A 22,426-nucleotide genomic window follows, 5' to 3' on the forward strand; every position below is an offset into this window, starting at 1 on the left:
AGTACACAATGTACCACAGCCCCATCAGTCACCCAGCAAACCACGCACCACTGACAGTACAAAATGTACCACACCCCCATCAGACACCCAGCACACCGCACACCACTGACAGTCCAAAATGTACCACAACCCCATCAGGTACCCAGCACACCGCACACCACTTACAGTACACAATGTACCACAGCCCCATCAGACACCCAGCACACAACACACCACTGGCAGTACACAATGTACCACATCCCCTTCAGACACCCAGCGCAGCGCACACCACTGACAGTACACAATGTACCACAGCCCCATCAGACACCCAACCCATCACACACCACTGACAGTACACAATCTAACACACCACCATCAGACACCCAGCACACCATACACCACTGACAGTGCACAATGTACCACAGCCCCATCAGACACCCAGCACACCGCACACCACTGACAGTACACAATGTACCACACCCACATCATGCACCCAGCTCACCGCACACCACTGACAGTACACAAGGTACCACACCCCCATCAGACACCCAGCGCACCGCACACCACTGACAGTACACAATGTACCACAGCCCCATCAGACACCCAGCACACCGCACACCACTGACAGTACACAATGTACCACACCCCCATCAGACAACCAGCACACAGCACACCACTGACAGTACACAATGTACCACACCCCCATCAGACACCCAGCACACCACACACCACTGACAGTACACAATGTACCGCACCCCCATCAGACACCCAGCACACCGCCCAAACTGACAGTATACAATGTACCACACCCCCATCAGACACCAGGCACACCGCACACCACTGACAGTACACAATGTACCACAGCCCCATCAGACACCCAGCACACCGCACACCACTGACAGTACACAATGTACCACACCCCCATCAGACACCCAGCACACCGCACACCACTGACAGTACAAAATGTACCACAGCCCCATCAGACACCCAGCACACCGCACACCACTGACAGTACACAATGTACCACAGCCCCATCAGACACCCAGCACACCGCACACCACTGACAGTACAGAATGTACCACAGCCCCATCAGACACCCAGCACACCACACACCACTGACAGTACACAATGTACCACACCCCCATCAGGCACCCAGCACACCACACACCACTGACAGTACACAATGTACCACAGCCCCATCAAACACCCAGCACACAGGACACCACTGACAGTACACAATGTACCACACCCCCATCAGACACCCAGCACACCGCACACCACGGACATTATACAATGTACCACAGCCCCATCAGGCACCCAGCACACCACACACCACTGACAGTACACAATGTACCACACCCCCATCAGGCACCCAGCACACCGCACACCACTGACAGTATTCAATGTACCACAGCCCCATCAGTCACCCAGCAAACCACGCACCACTGACAGTACAAAATGTACCACACCCCCATCAGACACCCAGCACACCGCACACCACTGACAGTCCAAAATGTACCACAACCCCATCAGGTACCCAGCACACCGCACACCACTTACAGTACACAATGTACCACAGCCCCATCAGACACCCAGCACACCACACACCACTGACAGTACACAATGTACCACATCCCCTTCAGACACCCAGCGCAGCGCACACCACTGACAGTACACAATGTACCACAGCCCCATCAGACACCCAGCACACCACACACCACTGACAGTACACAATGTACCACATCCCCATCAGACACCCAGCACACCGCACACCACTGACAGTACACAGTATACCACAGCCCCATCAGGCACCCAGCACACCGCGCACCACTGACAGTACACAATGTATCACACCCCCATCAGACACCCAGCACACCGCACACCACTGACAGTACACAATGTACCACACCCCCATCAGACACCCAACCCATCACACACCACTGACAGTACACAATCTAACACACCACCATCAGACACCCAGCACACCATACACCACTGACAGTGCACAATGTACCACAGCCCCATCAGACACCCAGCACACCGCACACCACTGACAGTACACAATGTACCACACCCCCATCATGCACCCAGCTCACCGCACACCACTGACAGTACACAAGGTACCACACCCCCATCAGACACCCAGCGCACCGCACACCACTGACAGTACACAATGTACCACACCCCCATCAGACACCCAGCACACCACACACCACTGACAGTATACAATGTACCACACCCCCATCAGGCACCCAGCAAACTGCACACCACTGACAGTACACAATGTACCGCACCCCCATCAGACACCCAGCACACAGCACACCACTGACAGTACACAATGTACCACACCCCCATCAGACACCCAGCACACCACACACCACTGACAGTACACAATGTACCGCACCCCCATCAGACACCCAGCACACCGCCCACCACTGACAGTATACAATGTACCACACCCCCATCAGACACCAGGCACACCGCACACCACTGACAGTACACAATGTACCACACCCCCATCAGACACCCAGCACACCGCACACCACTAACAGTACACAATGTACCACACCCCCATCAGACACACAGCACACCGCACACCACTGACAGTACACAATGTACCGCACCCCCATCAGACACCCAGCACACCACACACCACTGACAGTACACAATATACCACAGCCCCATCAGACACCCAGCACACCGCACACCACTGACAGTACACAATGTACCACTGCCCCATCAGACACCCAGCACACCGCACACCACGGACAGTACACAATGTACCACAGCCACATCAGACACCCAGCACACCGCACACCACTGACAGTACACAATGTACCACAGCCCCATCAGACACCCAGCACACCGCACACCACTAACAGTACACAATGTACCACACCCCATCAGACACCCAGATCACCGCACACCACTGACAGTAAACAATGTACCACACCTCCATCAGACACCCAGCACACCGCACACCACTGACAGTACACAATGTACCACAGCCCCATCAGGCACCCAGCACACCACACACCACTGACAGTACACAATGTACCACACCCTCATCAGACACCCAGCACACCGCACACCACTGGCAGTACACAATGTACCACAGCCCCATCAGGCTCCCAGCACACCGCACACCACTGACAGTCCACAATGTACCACAGCCCCATCAGGCACCCAGCACACCGCACACCACTGACAGTACACAATGTACCACACCCACATCAGACACTCAGCACACCGCACACCACTGACAGTACACAATGTACCACAGCCCCATCAGTTACTCAGCACACCACACTCCACTGACAGTACACAATGTACCACACCCCCATCAGGCACCCAGCTCACCGCACACCACTGACAGTACACAATGTTCCTCACCCACATCAGATACCCAGCGCACCACACACCACTGACAGTACACAATGTACTACACCCCCATCAGGCACCCAGCACACCGCACACCACTGACAGTACACAATGTACCACACCCCCATCAGACACCCAGCACACCACACACCACTGACAGTACACAATGTACCACACCCCCATCAGGCACCCAGCTCACCACACACCACTGACAGTACACAATGTACCACAGCCCCATCAGGCACCCAGCACAATGCACACCACTGACAGTACACAATGTACCTCACCCACATCAGGCACCCAGCCCACAGCACACCACTGACAGTACACAATGTACCACACCCCCATCAGACACCCAGCACACCGCACACAACTGACAGTACACAATGTACCACACCCCCATCAGGCACACAGTACACCCCACACCACTGACAGTACACAATGTACCACACCCCCATCAGGCACCCAGCTCACCACACACCACTGACAGTACACAATGTACCACAGCCCCATCAGGCACCCAGCACAATGCACACCACTGACAGTACGCAATGTACCACAGCCCCATCAGGCACCCAGCTCACCACACACCACTGACAGTACACAATGTACCACACCCCCATCAGACACCCAGCACACCGCACACCACTGACAGTACACAATGTACCACACCCCCATCAGGCACCCAGCACACCCCACACCACTGACAGTACACAATGTACCACACCCCCATCAGGCACCCAGCCCACCGCACACCACTGACAGTACACAATGTACCACACTCCCATCAGACACCCAGCACACCACACACCACTGACAGTACACAATGTACCACACCCCCATCAGGCACCCAGCACACCACACACCACTGACAGTACACAATGTACCACAGCCCCATCAAACACCCAGCACACAGGACACCACTGACAGTACACAATGTACCACACCCCCATCAGACACCCAGCACACCGCACACCACGGACATTGTACAATGTACCACAGCCCCATCAGGCACCCAGCACACCACACACCACTGACAGTACACAATGTACCACACCCCCATCAGACACCCAGCACACCGCACACCACTGACAGTCCAAAATGTACCACAACCCCATCAGGTACCCAGCACACCGCACACCACTTACAGTACACAATGTACCACAGCCCCATCAGACACCCAGCACACCACACACCACTGACAGTACACAATGTACCACATCCCCTTCAGACACCCAGCGCAGCGCACACCACTGACAGGACACAATGTACCACAGCCCCATCAGACACCCAGCACACCACACACCACTGACAGTACACAATGTACCACATCCCCATCAGACACCCAGCACACCGCACACCACTGACAGTACACAGTATACCACAGCTCCATCAGGCACCCAGCACACCGCGCACCACTGACAGTACACAATGTATCACACCCCCATCAGACACCCAGCACACCGCACACCACTGACAGTACACAATGTACCACACCCCCATCAGACACCCAACCCATCACACACCACTGACAGTATACAATCTAACACACCACCATCAGACACCCAGCACACCATACACCACTGACAGTGCACAATGTACCACAGCCCCATCAGACACCCAGCACACCGCACACCACTGACAGTACACAATGTACCACACCCCCATCATGCACCCAGCTCACCGCACACCACTGACAGTACACAAGGTACCACACCCCCATCAGACACCCAGCGCACCGCACACCACTGACAGTACACAATGTACCACACCCCCATCAGACACCCAGCACACCACACACCACTGACTGTATACAATGTACCACACCCCCATCAGGCACCCAGCAAACTGCACACCACTGACAGTACACAATGTACCGCACCCCCATCAGACACCCAGCACACAGCACACCACTGACAGTACACAATGTACCACACCCCCATCAGGCACCCAGCACACCGCACACCACTGACAGTACACAATGTACCACAGCCCCATCAGTCACCCAGCAAACCACGCACCACTGACAGTACAAAATGTACCACACCCCCATCAGACACCCAGCACACCGCACACCACTGACAGTCCAAAATGTACCACAACCCCATCAGGTACCCAGCACACCGCACACCACTTACAGTACACAATGTACCACAGCCCCATCAGACACCCAGCACACAACACACCACTGGCAGTACACAATGTACCACATCCCCTTCAGACACCCAGCGCAGCGCACACCACTGACAGTACACAATGTACCACAGCCCCATCAGACACCCAACCCATCACACACCACTGACAGTACACAATCTAACACACCACCATCAGACACCCAGCACACCATACACCACTGACAGTGCACAATGTACCACAGCCCCATCAGACACCCAGCACACCGCACACCACTGACAGTACACAATGTACCACACCCACATCATGCACCCAGCCCACCGCACACCACTGACAGTACACAAGGTACCACACCCCCATCAGACACCCAGCGCACCGCACACCACTGACAGTACACAATGTACCACACCCCCATCAGACACCCAGCACACCACACACCACTGACAGTATACAATGTACCACACCCCCATCAGGCACCCAGCAAACTGCACACCACTGACAGTACACAATGTACCGCACCCCCATCAGACAACCAGCACACAGCACACCACTGACAGTACACAATGTACCACACCCCCATCAGACACCCAGCACACCACACACCACTGACAGTACACAATGTACCGCACCCCCATCAGACACCCAGCACACCGCCCAAACTGACAGTATACAATGTACCACACCCCCATCAGACACCAGGCACACCGCACACCACTGACAGTACACAATGTACCACAGCCCCATCAGACACCCAGCACACCGCACACCACTGACAGTACACAATGTACCACACCCCCATCAGACACCCAGCACACCGCACACCACTGACAGTACAAAATGTACCACAGCCCCATCAGACACCCAGCACACCGCACACCACTGACAGTACACAATGTACCACAGCCCCATCAGACACCCAGCACACCGCACACCACTGACAGTACAGAATGTACCACAGCCCCATCAGATACCCAGCACACCACACACCACTGACAGTACACAATGTACCACACCCCCATCAGGCACCCAGCACACCACACACCACTGACAGTACACAATGTACCACAGCCCCATCAAACACCCAGCACACAGGACACCACTGACAGTACACAATGTACCACACCCCCATCAGACACCCAGCACACCGCACACCACGGACATTATACAATGTACCACAGCCCCATCAGGCACCCAGCACACCACACACCACTGACAGTACACAATGTACCACACCCCCATCAGGCACCCAGCACACCGCACACCACTGACAGTATTCAATGTACCACAGCCCCATCAGTCACCCAGCAAACCACGCACCACTGACAGTACAAAATGTACCACACCCCCATCAGACACCCAGCACACCGCACACCACTGACAGTCCAAAATGTACCACAACCCCATCAGGTACCCAGCACACCGCACACCACTTACAGTACACAATGTACCACAGCCCCATCAGACACCCAGCACACCACACACCACTGACAGTACACAATGTACCACATCCCCTTCAGACACCCAGCGCAGCGCACACCACTGACAGTACACAATGTACCACAGCCCCATCAGACACCCAGCACACCACACACCACTGACAGTACACAATGTACCACATCCCCATCAGACACCCAGCACACCGCACACCACTGACAGTACACAGTATACCACAGCCCCATCAGGCACCCAGCACACCGCGCACCACTGACAGTACACAATGTATCACACCCCCATCAGACACCCAGCACACCGCACACCACTGACAGTACACAATGTACCACACCCCCATCAGACACCCAACCCATCACACACCACTGACAGTACACAATCTAACACACCACCATCAGACACCCAGCACACCATACACCACTGACAGTGCACAATGTACCACAGCCCCATCAGACACCCAGCACACCGCACACCACTGACAGTACACAATGTACCACACCCCCATCATGCACCCAGCTCACCGCACACCACTGACAGTACACAAGGTACCACACCCCCATCAGACACCCAGCGCACCGCACACCACTGACAGTACACAATGTACCACACCCCCATCAGACACCCAGCACACCACACACCACTGACAGTATACAATGTACCACACCCCCATCAGGCACCCAGCAAACTGCACACCACTGACAGTACACAATGTACCGCACCCCCATCAGACACCCAGCACACAGCACACCACTGACAGTACACAATGTACCACACCCCCATCAGACACCCTGCACACCACACACCACTGACAGTACACAATGTACCGCACCCCCATCAGACACCCAGCACACCGCCCACCACTGACAGTATACAATGTACCACACCCCCATCAGACACCAGGCACACCGCACACCACTGACAGTACACAATGTACCACACCCCCATCAGACACCCAGCACACCGCACACCACTAACAGTACACAATGTACCACACCCCCATCAGACACACAGCACACCGCACACCACTGACAGTACACAATGTACCGCACCCCCATCAGACACCCAGCACACCACACACCACTGACAGTACACAATATACCACAGCCCCATCAGACACCCAGCACACCGCACACCACTGACAGTACACAATGTACCACTGCCCCATCAGACACCCAGCACACCGCACACCACGGACAGTACACAATGTACCACAGCCCCATCAGACACCCAGCACACCGCACACCACTGACAGTACACAATGTACCACAGCCCCATCAGACACCCAGCACACCGCACACCACTAACAGTACACAATGTACCACACCCCATCAGACACCCAGATCACGGCACACCACTGACAGTAAACAATGTACCACACCTCCATCAGACACCCAGCACACCGCACACCACTGACAGTACACAATGTACCACAGCCCCATCAGGCACCCAGCACACCACACACCACTGACAGTACACAATGTACCACACCCTCATCAGACACCCAGCACACCGCACACCACTGGCAGTACACAATGTACCACAGCCCCATCAGGCTCCCAGCACACCGCACACCACTGACAGTACACAATGTACCACACCCCCATCAGACACCCAGCACACCGCACACCACTGACAGTCCACAATGTACCACAGCCCCATCAGGCACCCAGCACACCGCACACCACTGACAGTACACAATGTACCACACCCACATCAGACACTCAGCACACCGCACACCACTGACAGTACACAATGTACCACAGCCCCATCAGTTACTCAGCACACCACACTCCACTGACAGTACACAATGTACCACACCCCCATCAGGCACCCAGCTCACCGCACACCACTGACAGTACACAATGTTCCTCACCCACATCAGATACCCAGCGCACCACACACCACTGACAGTACACAATGTACTACACCCCCATCAGGCACCCAGCACACCGCACACCACTGACAGTACACAATGTACCACACCCCCATCAGACACCCAGCACACCACACACCACTGACAGTACACAATGTACCACACCCCCATCAGGCACCCAGCTCACCACACACCACTGACAGTACACAATGTACCACAGCCCCATCAGGCACCCAGCACAATGCACACCACTGACAGTACACAATGTACCTCACCCACATCAGGCACCCAGCCCACAGCACACCACTGACAGTACACAATGTACCACACCCCCATCAGACACCCAGCACACCGCACACAACTGACAGTACACAATGTACCACACCCCCATCAGGCACACAGTACACCCCACACCACTGACAGTACACAATGTACCACACCCCCATCAGGCACCCAGCTCACCACACACCACTGACAGTACACAATGTACCACAGCCCCATCAGGCACCCAGCACAATGCACACCACTGACAGTACGCAATGTACCACAGCCCCATCAGGCACCCAGCTCACCACACACCACTGACAGTACACAATGTACCACACCCCCATCAGACACCCAGCACACCGCACACCACTGACAGTACACAATGTACCACACCCCCATCAGGCACCCAGCACACCCCACACCACTGACAGTACACAATGTACCACACCCCCATCAGGCACCCAGCCCACCGCACACCACTGACAGTACACAATGTACCACACTCCCATCAGACACCCAGCACACCACACACCACTGACAGTACACAATGTACCACACCCCCATCAGGCACCCAGCACACCACACACCACTGACAGTACACAATGTACCACAGCCCCATCAAACACCCAGCACACAGGACACCACTGACAGTACACAATGTACCACACCCCCATCAGACACCCAGCACACCGCACACCACGGACATTGTACAATGTACCACAGCCCCATCAGGCACCCAGCACACCACACACCACTGACAGTACACAATGTACCACACCCCCATCAGACACCCAGCACACCGCACACCACTGACAGTCCAAAATGTACCACAACCCCATCAGGTACCCAGCACACCGCACACCACTTACAGTACACAATGTACCACAGCCCCATCAGACACCCAGCACACCACACACCACTGACAGTACACAATGTACCACATCCCCTTCAGACACCCAGCGCAGCGCACACCACTGACAGGACACAATGTACCACAGCCCCATCAGACACCCAGCACACCACACACCACTGACAGTACACAATGTACCACATCCCCATCAGACACCCAGCACACCGCACACCACTGACAGTACACAGTATACCACAGCCCCATCAGGCACCCAGCACACCGCGCACCACTGACAGTACACAATGTATCACACCCCCATCAGACACCCAGCACACCGCACACCACTGACAGTACACAATGTACCACACCCCCATCAGACACCCAACCCATCACACACCACTGACAGTACACAATCTAACACACCACCATCAGACACCCAGCACACCATACACCACTGACAGTGCACAATGTACCACAGCCCCATCAGACACCCAGCACACCGCACACCACTGACAGTACACAATGTACCACACCCCCATCATGCACCCAGCTCACCGCACACCACTGACAGTACACAAGGTACCACACCCCCATCAGACACCCAGCGCACCGCACACCACTGACAGTATACAATGTACCACACCCCCATCAGGCACCCAGCAAACTGCACACCACTGACAGTACACAATGTACCGCACCCCCATCAGACACCCAGCACACAGCACACCACTGACAGTACACAATGTACCACACCCCCATCAGACACCCAGCACACCACACACCACTGACAGTACACAATGTACCGCACCCCCATCAGACACCCAGCACACCGTCCACCACTGACAGTATACAATGTACCACACCCCCATCAGACACCAGGCACACCGCACACCACTGACAGTACACAATGTACCACAGTCAGATCAGACACCCAGCAGACCGCACACCACTGACAGTACACAATGTACCACACCCCCATCAGACACCCAGCACACCGCACACCACTAACAGTACACAATGTACCACACCCCCATCAGACACACAGCACACCACACACCACAGACAGTACACAATGGACCACAGACCCATCAGGCACCCAGCACACCGCACACCACTGACAGTACACAATGTACCACACCCCCATCAGACACCCAGCGCACCGCACACCACTGACAGTACACAATGTACCACACCCCCATCAGACACCCAGCACACCACACACCACTGACAGTATACAATGTACAACACCCCCATCAGGCACCCAGCAAACTGCACACCACTGACAGTACACAATGTGCCGCACCCCCATCAGACACCCAGCACACAGCACACCACTGACAGTACACAATGTACCACACCCCCATCAGACACCCAGCACACCACACACCACTGACAGTACACAATGTACCGCACCCCCATCAGACACCCAGCACACCGCCCACCACTGACAGTATACAATGTACCACACCCCCATCAGACACCAGGCACACCGCACACCACTGACAGTACACAATGTACCACAGTCAGATCAGACACCCAGCAGACCGCACACCACTGACAGTACACAATGTACCACACCCCCATCAGACACCCAGCACACCGCACACCACTAACAGTACACAATGTACCACACCCCCATCAGACACACAGCACACCGCACACCACTGACAGTACACAATGTACCGCACCCCCATCAGACACCCAGCACACCACACACCACTGACAGTACACAATATACCACAGCCCCATCAGACACCCAGCACACCGCACACCACTGACAGTACACAATGTACCACAGCCCCATCAGACACCCAGCACACCGCACACCACGGACAGTACACAATGTACCACAGCCCCATCAGACACCCAGCACACCGCACACCACTGACAGTACACAATGTACCACAGCCCCATCAGACACCCAGCACACCGCACACCACTAACAGTACACAATGTACCACACCCCATCAGACACCCAGATCACCGCACACCACTGACAGTAAACAATGTACCACACCTCCATCAGACACCCAGCACACCGCACACCACTGACAGTACACAATGTACCACAGCCCCATCAGGCACCCAGCACACCACACACCACTGACAGTACACAATGTACCACACCCTCATCAGACACCCAGCACACCGCACACCACTGGCAGTACACAATGTACCACAGCCCCATCAGGCTCCCAGCACACCGCACACCACTGACAGTCCACAATGTACCACAGCCCCATCAGGCACCCAGCACACCGCACACCACTGACAGTACACAATGTACCACACCCACATCAGACACTCAGCACACCGCACACCACTGAAAGTACACAATGTACCACAGCCCCATCAGTTACTCAGCACACCACACTCCACTGACAGTACACAATGTACCACACCCCCATCAGGCACCCAGCTCACCGCACACCACTGACAGTACACAATGTTCCTCACCCACATCAGATACCCAGCGCACCACACACCACTGACAGTACACAATGTACTACACCCCCATCAGGCACCCAGCACACCGCACACCACTGACAGTACACAATGTACCACACCCCCATCAGACACCCAGCACACCACACACCACTGACAGTACACAATGTACCACACCCCCATCAGGCACCCAGCTCACCACACACCACTGACAGTACACAATGTACCACAGCCCCATCAGGCACCCAGCACAATGCACACCACTGACAGTACACAATGTACCTCACCCACATCAGGCACCCAGCCCACAGCACACCACTGACAGTACACAATGTACCACACCCCCATCAGACACCCAGCACACCGCACACCACTGACAGTACACAATGTACCACACCCCCATCAGGCACCCAGTACACCCCACACCACTGACAGTACACAATGTACCACACCCCCATCAGGCACCCAGCTCACCACACACCACTGACAGTACACAATGTACCACAGCCCCATCAGGCACCCAGCACAATGCACACCACTGACAGTACGCAATGTACCACAGCCCCATCAGGCACCCAGCTCACCACACACCACTGACAGTACACAATGTACCACACCCCCATCAGACACCCAGCACACCGCACACCACTGACAGTACACAATGTACCACACCCCCATCAGGCACCCAGCACACCCCACACCACTGTCAGTACACAATGTACCACACCCCCATCAGGCACCCAGCCCACCGCACACCACTGACAGTACACAATGTACCACACTCCCATCAGACACCCAGCACACCACACACCACTGACAGTACACAATGTACCACACCCCCATCAGGCACCCAGCACACCACACACCACTGACAGTACACAATGTACCACAGCCCCATCAAACACCCAGCACACAGGACACCACTGACAGTACACAATGTACCACACCCCCATCAGACACCCAGCACACCGCACACCACGGACATTGTACAATGTACCACAGCCCCATCAGGCACCCAGCACACCACACACCACTGACAGTACACAATGTACCACACCCCCATCAGACACCCAGCACACCGCACACCACTGACAGTCCAAAATGTACCACAACTCCATCAGGTACCCAGCACACCGCACACCACTTACAGTACACAATGTACCACAGCCCCATCAGACACCCAGCACACCACACACCACTGACAGTACACAATGTACCACATCCCCTTCAGACACCCAGCGCAGCGCACACCACTGACAGGACACAATGTACCACAGCCCCATCAGACACCCAGCACACCACACACCACTGACAGTACACAATGTACCACATCCCCATCAGACACCCAGCACACCGCACACCACTGACAGTACACAGTATACCACAGCCCCATCAGGCACCCAGCACACCGCGCACCACTGACAGTACACAATGTATCACACCCCCATCAGACACCCAGCACACCGCACACCACTGACAGTACACAATGTACCACACCCCCATCAGACACCCAACCCATCACACACCACTGACAGTACACAATCTAACACACCACCATCAGACACCCAGCACACCATACACCACTGACAGTGCACAATGTACCACAGCCCCATCAGACACCCAGCACACCGCACACCACTGACAGTACACAATGTACCACACCCCCATCATGCACCCAGCTCACCGCACACCACTGACAGTACACAAGGTACCACACCCCCATCAGACACCCAGCGCACCGCACACCACTGACAGTACACAATGTACCACACCCCCATCAGACACCCAGCACACCACACACCACTGACAGTATACAATGTACCACACCCCCATCAGGCACCCAGCAAACTGCACACCACTGACAGTACACAATGTACCGCACCCCCATCAGACACCCAGCACACAGCACACCACTGACAGTACACAATGTACCACACCCCCATCAGACACCCAGCACACCACACACCACTGACAGTACACAATGTACCGCACCCCCATCAGACACCCAGCACACCGTCCACCACTGACAGTATACAATGTACCACACCCCCATCAGACACCAGGCACACCGCACACCACTGACAGTACACAATGTACCACAGTCAGATCAGACACCCAGCAGACCGCACACCACTGACAGTACACAATGTACCACACCCCCATCAGACACCCAGCACACCGCACACCACTAACAGTACACAATGTACCACACCCCCATCAGACACACAGCACACCACACACCACAGACAGTACACAATGGACCACAGACCCATCAGGCACCCAGCACACCGCACACCACTGACAGTACACAATGTACCGCACCCCCATCAGACACCCAGCACACCACACACCACTGACAGTACACAATGTACCACAGCCCCATCAGACACCTAGCACACCGCACACCACTGACAGTACACAATGTACCACAGCCCCATCAGACACCCAGCACACCGCACACCACTGACAGTACACAATGTACCACAGCCCCATCAGACACCCAGCACACCGCACTCCACTAACAGTACACAATGTACCACACCCCATCAGACACCCAGATCACCGCACACCACTGACAGTAAACAATGTACCACACCTCCATCAGACACCCAGCACACCGCACACCACTGACAGTACACAATGTACCACAGCCCCATCAGGCACCCAGCACACCACACACCACTGACAGTACACAATGTACCACACCCTCATCAGACACCCAGCACACCGCACACCACTGGCAGTACACAATGTACCACAGCCCCATCAGGCTCCCAGCACACCGCACACCACTGACAGTCCACAATGTACCACAGCCCCATCAGGCACCCAGCACACCGCACACCACTGACAGTACACAATGTACCACACCCACATCAGACACTCAGCACACCGCACACCACTGACAGTACACAATGTACCACACCCCCATCAGACACCCAGCACACCACACACCACTGACAGTACACAATGTACCACACCCCCATCAGGCACCCAGCTCACCACACACCACTGACAGTACACAATGTACCACAGCCCCATCAGGCACCCAGCACAATGCACACCACTGACAGTACACAATGTACCTCACCCACATCAGGCACCCAGCCCACAGCACACCACTGACAGTACACAATGTACCACACCCCCATCAGACACCCAGCACACCGCACACCACTGACAGTACACAATGTACCACACCCCATCAGGCACCCAGCACACCGCACACCACTGACAGTACACAATGTACCACACCCCCATCAGACACCCAGCCCACCGCACACCACTGACAGTACACAATGTACCACACCCCCATCAGACACCCAGCACACCGCACACCACTGACAGTATACAATGTACCACACCCCCATCAGACACCCAGCACACCGCACACCACTGACAGTACACATTGTACCACACCCCCATCAGACACCCAGCACACCGCACACCACTGACAGTACACAATGTACCACTCCCCCATCAGACAACCAGCACACCGCACACCACTGACAGTACACAATGTACCACACCCCCATCAGACACCCAGCACACCGCACACCACTGACAGTACACACTGTACCACACCCCCATCAGACACCCAGCACACCGCACACCACTGACAGTACACAATGTACTTCACCCACATCAGACACCCAGCCCACCACACACCACTGACAGTACACAATGTACCACACCACCATCAGACACCCAGCACACTACACACCACTGGCAGTACACAATGTACCACACCCCCATCAGGCACCCAGCACATCGCACACCACTGACAGTACACAATGTACCACACCCCCATCAGGCACCCAGCACACCGCACACCACTGACATTACACAATGTACCACACCACCATCAGACACCCAGCACACCACACACCACTGACAGTACACAATGTACCACATCCCCATCAGACACCCAGCACACCGCACACCACTGACAGTACACAATGTACCACAGCCACATCAGACACCCAGCACACCGCACACCACTGACAGTACACAATGTACCACACCCCCATCAGACACCCAGCACACCGCACACCACTGACAGTACACAATGTACCACACCCCCATCAAGCACCCAGCACACCGCACACCACTGACAGTACACAATGTACCACACCCCCATCAGTCACCCAGCACACCGCACACCACTGACAGTACACAATGTACCACACCCCCATCAGACACCCAGCACACCGCACACCACTGACAGTACACAATGTACCACACCCCCATCAGACACCCAGCACACCGCACACCACTGACAGTACACAATGTACCACACCCCCATCAGTCACCCAGCACACCGCACACTACTGACAGTACACAATGTACCACACCCCCATCAGGCACCCAGCACACCGCACACCATGACTGTACACAATGTACCACACCCCCATCAGACACCCAGCACACCACACACCACAGACAGTACACAATGTACCACACCCCCATCAGTCACCCAGCACACCGCACACCACTGACAGTACACAATGTACCACAGCCCCATCAGGCACCCAGCTCACCGCACACCACTGACAGTACACAATGTACCACACCCCCATCAGGCACCCAGCACACCGCACACCACTGACAGTACACAATGTACCACACTCCCATCAGACACCCAGCACACCGCACATCACTGACAGGACACAATGTACCACAGCCACATCAGACACCCAGCTCACCGCACACCACTGACAGTACACAATGTACCACACCCCCATCAGGCACCCAGCACACCACACACCACTGACAGTACACAATGTACCACAGCCACATCAGACACACAGCACACCGCACACCACTGACAGTACACAATGTACCACACCCCCATCAGGCACCCAGCACACCGCACAGCACTGACAGTACACAATGTACCACACCCCCACCAGACACCCAGCACACCGCACACCACTGACAGTACACAATATACCACACCCCCATCAGACACCCAGCACACCGCACACCACTGACAGTACACACTGTACCACACCCCCATCAGACACCCAGCACACCGCACACCACTGACAGTACACAATGTACCACACCCCCATCAAGCACCCAGCACATAGCACACCACTGACAGTACACAATGTACCACACCCCCATCAGGCACCCAGCACACCGCACACCACTGACAGTACACAATGTACCACACCCCCATCAGACACCCAGCACACCGCACACCACTGACATTACACAATGTACCACACCACCATCAGACACCCAGAACACTACACACCACTGACAGTACACAATGTACCACAACCCATCAGGCACCCAGCACACCGTACACCACTGACATTAAACAATGTACCACACCACCATCAGACACCCAGCACACCACACACCACTGACAGTACACAATGTACCACATCCCCATCAGACACCCAGCACACCGCACACCACTGACAGTACACAATGTACCACAGCCACATCAGACACCCAGCACACCGCACACCACTGACAGTACACAATGTACCACACCCCCATCAGACACCCAGCACACCGCACACCACTGACATTACACAATGTACCACACCACCATCAGACACCCAGCCCACTACACACCACTGACAGTACACAATGTACCACACCCCCATCAGGCACCCAGCACACCGCACACCACTGACATTACACAATGTACCACACCACCATCAGACACCCAGCACACCACACACCACTGACAGTACACAATGTACCACATCCCCATCAGACACCCAGCACACCGCACACCACTGACAGTACACAATGTACCACAGCCACATCAGACACCCAGCACACCGCACACCACTGACAGTACACAATGTACCACACCCCCATCAGACACCCAGCACACCGCACACCACTGACAGTACACAATGTACCACACCCCCATCAGGCACCCAGCACACCGCACACCACTGACAGTACACAATGTACCACACCCCCATCAGTCAACCAGCACACCGCACACCACTGACAGTACACAATGTACCACACCCCCATCAGACACCCAGCACACCGCACACCACTGACAGTACACAATGTACCACACCCCCATCAGACACCCAGCACACCGCACACCACTGACAGTACACAATGTACCACTACCCCATCAGTCACCCAGCACACCGCACACCACTGACAGTACACAATGCACCACACCCCCATCAGGCACCCAGCACACCGCACACCATGACTGTACACAATGTACCACACCCCCATCAGACACCCAGCACACCGCACACCACTGACAGTACACAATGTACCACACCCCCATCAGGCACCCAGCACACCGCACACCACTGACAGTACACAATGTACCACAGCCCCATCAGGCACCCAGCTCACCGCACACCACTGACAGTACACAATGTACCACACCCCCATCAGGCACCCAGCACACCGCACACCACTGACAGTACACAATGTACCACACTCCCATCAGGCACCCAGCACACCGCACACCACTGACAGTACACAATGTACCACACCCCCATCAGTCACCCAGCACACCGCACACCACTGAAAGTACACAATGTACCACACCCCCATCAGTCACCCAGCACACCGCACACCACTGACAGTACACAATGTACCACACCCCCATCAGGCACCCAGCACACCGCACACCATGACTGTACACAATGTACCACACCCCCATCAGACACCCAGCACACCGCACACCACTGACAGTACACAATGTACCACACCTCCATCAGACACCCAGCACACCGCACACCACTGACAGTACACAATGTACCACAGCCCCATCAGGCACCCAGCTCACCGCACACCACTGACAGTACACAATGTACCACACCCCCATCAGGCACCAAGTACACCGCACACCACTGACAGTACACAATGTACCACATCCCCATCAGACACCCAGCACACCGCACACCACTGACAGTACACAATGTACCACAGCCACATCAGACACCCAGCACACCGCACACCACTGACAGTACACAATGTACCACACCCCCATCAGACACCCAGCACACCGCACACCACTGACAGTACACAATGTACCACACCCCCATCAGGCACCCAGCACACCGCACACCACTGACAGTACACAATGTACCACACCCCCATCAGTCACCCAGCACACCGCACACCACTGACAGTACACAATGTACCACACCCCCATCAGACACCCAGCACACCGCACACCACTGACAGTACACAATGTACCACACCCCCATCAGACACCCAGCACACCGCACACCACTGACAGTACACAATGTACCACACCCCCATCAGTCACCCAGCACACCGCACACTACTGACAGTACACAATGTACCACACCCCCATCAGGCACCCAGCACACCGCACACCATGACTGTACACAATGTACCACACCCCCATCAGACACCCAGCACACCACACACCACAGACAGTACACAATGTACCACACCCCCATCAGTCACCCAGCACACCGCACACCACTGACAGTACACAATGTACCACAGCCCCATCAGGCACCCAGCTCACCGCACACCACTGACAGTACACAATGTACCACACCCCCATCAGGCACCCAGCACACCGCACACCACTGACAGTACACAATGTACCACACTCCCATCAGACACCCAACACACCGCACATCACTGACAGGACACAATGTACCACAGCCACATCAGACACCCAGCTCACCGCACACCACTGACAGTACACAATGTACCACACCCCCATCAGACACCCAGCACACCGCACACCACTGACAGTACACAATGTACCACACCCCCATCAGGCACCCAGCACACCGCACAGCACTGACAGTACACAATTACCACACCCCCACCAGACACCCAGCACACCGCACACCACTGACAGTACACAATATACCACACCCCCATCAGACACCCAGCACACCGCACACCACTGACAGTACACACTGTACCACACCCCCATCAGACACCCAGCACACCGCACACCACTGACAGTACACAATGTACCACACCCCCATCAAGCACCCAGCACATAGCACACCGCTGACAGTACACAATGTACCACACCCCCATCAGGCACCCAGCACACCGCACACCACTGACAGTACACAATGTACCACACCCCCATCAGACACCCAGCACACCGCACACCACTGACATTACACAATGTACCACACCACCATCAGACACCCAGCACACTACACACCACTGACAGTACACAATGTACCACAACCCATCAGGCACCCAGCACACCGCACACCACTGACAGTACACAATGTACCACAGCCACATCAGACACCCAGCACACCGCACACCACTGACAGTACACAATGTACCACACCCCCATCAGACACCCAGCACACCGCACACCACTGACAGTACACAATGTACCACACCCCCATCAGGCACCCAGCACACCGCACACCACTGACAGTACACAATGTACCACACCCCCATCAGACACCCAGCACACCGCACACCACTGACAGTACTCAATGTACCACACCCCCATCAGACACCCAGCACACCACACACCACTGACAGTACACAATGTACCACACCCCCATCAGACACCCAGCACACCGCACACCACTGACAGTACACAATGTACCACACTCCGATCAGACACCAAGCACACCGCACACCTCTGACAGTACACAATGTACCACACCCCCATCAAACACCCAGGACACCGCACACCACTGACAGTACACAATGTACCAGACCCCCATCAGGGACCCAGCACACCGCACACCACTGACAGTACAAAATGTACCACAGCCCAATCAGGCACCCAGCACACCGCACACCACTGACAGTACACAATGTACCACAGCCCCATCAGACACCCAGCACACCACACACCACTGACAGTACACAATGTACCACACCCCCATCAGACACCCAGCACACCGCACACCACTGACAGTACACAATGTACCACACCCCCATCAGACACCCAGCACACCGCACACCACTGACAGTACACAATGTACCACACCCCTATCAGGCACCCAGCACACCGCACACCACTGACAGTACACAATGTACCACACCCCCATCAGGCACCCAGCACACCGCACACCACTGACAGTACACAATGTACCACACCCCCATCAGACACCCAGCACACCGCACACCACTGACATTACACAATGTACCACACCACCATCAGACACCCAGCCCACTACACACCACTGACAGTACACAATGTACCACACCCCCATCAGGCACCCAGCACACCGCACACCACTGACATTACACAATGTACCACACCACCATCAGACACCCAGCACACCACACACCACTGACAGTACACAATGTACCACATCCCCATCAGACACCCAGCACACCGCACACCACTGACAGTACACAATGTACCACAGCCACATCAGACACCCAGCACACCGCACACCACTGACAGTACACAATGTACCACACCCCCATCAGACACCCAGCACACCGCACACCACTGACAGTACACAATGTACCACACCCCCATCAGGCACCCAGCACACCGCACACCACTGACAGTACACAATGTACCACACCCCCATCAGTCAACCAGCACACCGCACACCACTGACAGTACACAATGTACCACACCCCCATCAGACACCCAGCACACCACACACCACTGACAGTACACAATGTACCACACCCCCATCAGACACCCAGCACACCGCACACCACTGACAGTACACAATGTACCACACCCCCATCAGTCACCCAGCACACCGCACACCACTGACAGTACACAATGTACCACACCCCCATCAGGCACCCAGCACACCGCACACCATGACTGTACACAATGTACCACACCCCCATCAGACACCCAGCACACCGCACACCACTGACAGTACACAATGTACCACACCCCCATCAGGCACCCAGCACACCGCACACCACTGACAGTACACAATGTACCACAGCCCCATCAGGCACCCAGCTCACCGCACACCACTGACAGTACACAATGTACCACACCCCCATCAGGCACCCAGCACACCGCACACCACTGACAGTACACAATGTACCACACTCCCATCAGGCACCCAGCACACCGCACACCACTGACA

The sequence above is a fragment of the Scyliorhinus torazame genome, chromosome 20, assembly GCF_047496885.1.
Source record: "Scyliorhinus torazame isolate Kashiwa2021f chromosome 20, sScyTor2.1, whole genome shotgun sequence".
NCBI classification, from domain to species: Eukaryota; Metazoa; Chordata; class Chondrichthyes; order Carcharhiniformes; family Scyliorhinidae; genus Scyliorhinus; species Scyliorhinus torazame.